The sequence below is a fragment of the Cyprinodon variegatus genome, unplaced genomic scaffold (assembly GCF_000732505.1).
Source record: "Cyprinodon variegatus isolate N-32 unplaced genomic scaffold, C_variegatus-1.0 Scaffold907, whole genome shotgun sequence".
Taxonomy (NCBI): Eukaryota; Metazoa; Chordata; class Actinopteri; order Cyprinodontiformes; family Cyprinodontidae; genus Cyprinodon; species Cyprinodon variegatus.
The window spans coordinates 172,283-175,552 of NW_015151360.1; the positions used below are offsets into that span (position 1 = coordinate 172,283).

Consider the following 3,270-nt stretch of genomic DNA (forward strand, 5'->3'; position numbering starts at 1 on the left):
TGATTGGCTGTAAGGAGAGCGGAGACAATGGAGGAGTTTTTTGGAGAAAACCTGCAGAGCTAACCCGACCAGGTTAGCCCTGAAGAGAATGTTACTATGGCAACAGAAACAGAGGCTGAGTAAACTCTCTTTTTGAAACGGAAAACCTTGTTTTCTCGTATTTCAGGTAATGTTGCACCGATATCGATACCAGTATCAGGCGGGCCCTGATACAGCATTAAAATGGTGGTATCGGTATCAGCGGGTACCAACAAATAGGGCGTCGATACCATTTTAGAGCAAAAAGTTTATTCAACTATTGTCACCCATTCCAGGTAGGCAAAAAAAAGTTCAACTGGATTCACTTTCCTGCTTCACAAAGGTAGGCAGCAGCTTAACAAAGCCATGATGGCAATTATTTTACATCCAGGTAGTATGCAGTTCTTCATATATACACACATCAACTTCAAACAGATGGTATCGGCTAATACTGCACAGCCTGATATCGGGTATCGGTATCGGGGCCAAAAAATGGCATCAGCGCAACACTACCTTTCACCAGTGGACTGCCGGAGATAGACACCAATCTCACTGCAACCCTGACGGATGAAGAGGGAGAAAATGGATCGATGGAGGTGTGGATTTGCTTTGATTATGCCACCAGCAGTGGCTCCCTCAGCCAATCAAATACGGACATTTAATCATGTGACACACCAGTACTTGGAAAGAGTTGGGTTTATATCATATTTATATTCTGCCAATGTCCATGCAGACTAATAGCAACATATTCAAGCTCTTCACCCCAGAGGAAAGAATAAAATAGATCAGTAAGACACAATTCCACCAAAATTCCTAGTTGTGAACTCCTTCACTAACAATTGTAATAAACCCGATTCTGATTATGAATTGACAAAGAATAAAAGTTGTTCACCTTAATCTGAAAAAGACAATAAATATAAATACATATATATATATATAGATAGATAGATAGATAGATAGATAGATTTGTTTTAAAACTTTTAAAGTCATATAAATATATGTGTTTTTTTAAAGAAATAAAATAAAAAAAATATAAAAAAAAGTTAGATTAACTAAAGCAAAGTTTCTCTCAAAGCATTTTAACGATAAAGAACGATAAAGAAGTTTAATTTCTGGTTGATATATTTTTGAATTTGTATTTACAAAAGCCTTTTTGTCAAATTTTTGTTTACAAAATGTGTTGTTTGCTTGCAACCATTATGGAACAAAATCCCCTTCATACATTTATGCAGTTGATTTTTTTTTTATAATTTAATTTCGTCAGATGCATCTTTTCAGCTGAATGTTTTAGATATTTTTGTTAATAGGAGAATTTGTGCAGTTGAATTTATTAAATTTTATAGGCATATTTTTACAGAAAAGTTTTTCTAGTAGGTTTAAGCAAAATTAATAAAAATAAAAAAAAAACATTAACCACATTAAATAGAATAAAAATGCATCATAAAAACGTTTTTTTTTTTAAAGTTCTGATTCAAATGAAACTATCGTTCTCACATACTTGTCTGAAAAGTAAAAACAGTCATTTGATGAAGAAAAATCCAAATCTGCTTTTAGGAAGCATTTAATGTATTTACTTTCCATTTAAAGTGTATAATTCCTCAACTTTGATCTAATTTAACACTGAAAAGTAAATCAAATCTGAGTTTTCTTTTGAATTCCTGAAGGTTGTTTCTCTAATGTACAGAAATCCCCTTTATACAGGAGGACAACGGTTACATTTAAAGCCGTTTAGCTTTTTATACTGTTTTTCTTTTTGTTAAGATCCCCAGACTGCATTATTTAGATCAGGCCCAGTGGGTCTAAAGCACAAGATTGGGCAGAAATGTGATTATCTCCATCATGTGATCTCAGCGGGGCATGAAAGAAGCCCTTTGATGGAAGCCTGGAGCAGTTCTCAGACTCTGCAGCGAAGAGATCCAGCTTGTTTTCCTCAGAGCGGTGAGTCCAAACCAGAACCCAGCAAATATATTTGAAGAACATATATCCAGATGTAATGTTTGACCTGTCGTTGCAGCGTAGCAGAGAATCAAAATGCATGATTTCAAAATGTTTATGGTAAGATTTAAAGGATTTAGAAAAAAGGATTTTTTTTTTTTTCTGTAACACCCATGTCTCTTAAAAAAGGCAAAACAAATTAGGGAGACATATTTTATTGGCAGCATTTTGTAATAATAATCCACTGTAATTTTAATATGGGGGCACCTAGATCCTCTCCATAGGATGTTATGATTTTATATAGAATAAACAGGATTTCCACAAAGATCTGCATAGATGCAAAGGTTGAGAAGTGATCCAAATGTGTTTTATATCTTTGACATTGTGCTATGAGATCTCTAAACCTGATTATGATTAATTTCACTTTTCAGAGGGATTGATATTTGTTATTTATTTGATACATATAAGAATATTTGATATAGCAAATGGCCGCTCACACTGAGCCTGGTTCTGCTGAAAGTTTCTTCCTATTAAAAGGGAGTTTTTCCTCTCCACTGTCACTACAAGCATGCTTAGTGTGAGGGATTGTATTTGAGTCAATGAGTCGATGCAATCAACTGTTTTTTCTGAGATAGAAAACTTTGAATCAATCTGACTGGATGAACTGGTGAACTGGAAAGTTCCTTGAGTTGACGTGTTGTGAATTGGCGAAATAATATTAATTAAACTGAATTGAATATAAGCCTTTGGAACAAGTCCTGACTACGTGATTCGGTCTCTTTTCTAAGTGTTTGGACACATCAAACTGCTGACCTCAGGTTCCAAACGTAGGTTAAATTCTGGGCACAGTCTTATCTACAGTTGTTCTGCTATCTCTGGTTGAACAATCATGTATTGCTTTTAATTTGCTACAAGTACCTCCATCACAGATTACCAAAATTATTCACAGACTGTTAGAAGACTTGCTTTTAAGAGAGAATTTGGACTTTGTTATGCTCCATATTTTTTTAATTTGGCTGTTATCATCACAAACGTTACTAAATAAAGTCTATTTCATAGCCAGGTTTTTTTATTTTTTATTTCAAATCACTTCTATCGATTTGCTGCCAATGTGAAGCAAGCTCTGCACTGGTGGTTAGATCAGTCTTTAATGGACTTGTCAGGAAGAGCCTGCCACCATTGAAAACAATTAAGTCCCAAAACAATTTAGTGCCATTGCCAAAACATTTAACAATTATTTATTTTTTTGTATTATAATGCATTTAATTTTTTTTGTAAACTGGCAGTTCAAATCAAATTTATCAAATCAAATTTATC

At 34.2% G+C, this 3,270-nt stretch overlaps 1 protein-coding gene across 1 annotated transcript in view; it reads left to right on the forward strand.

Moving 5' to 3' along the window:
• The first annotated feature begins 1,820 nt into the window (after window positions 1-1,820).
• LOC107099780 (leucine-rich repeat-containing protein 72-like) overlaps window positions 1,821-3,270 on the forward strand; it is a 25,731-nt gene continuing 24,281 nt past the window's right edge. The window contains exon 1 of the mRNA XM_015398041.1: window positions 1,821-1,956. The gene's annotated coding sequence lies outside the window, so the exon portion shown is untranslated. The remainder of the gene's footprint in view (window positions 1,957-3,270) is intronic.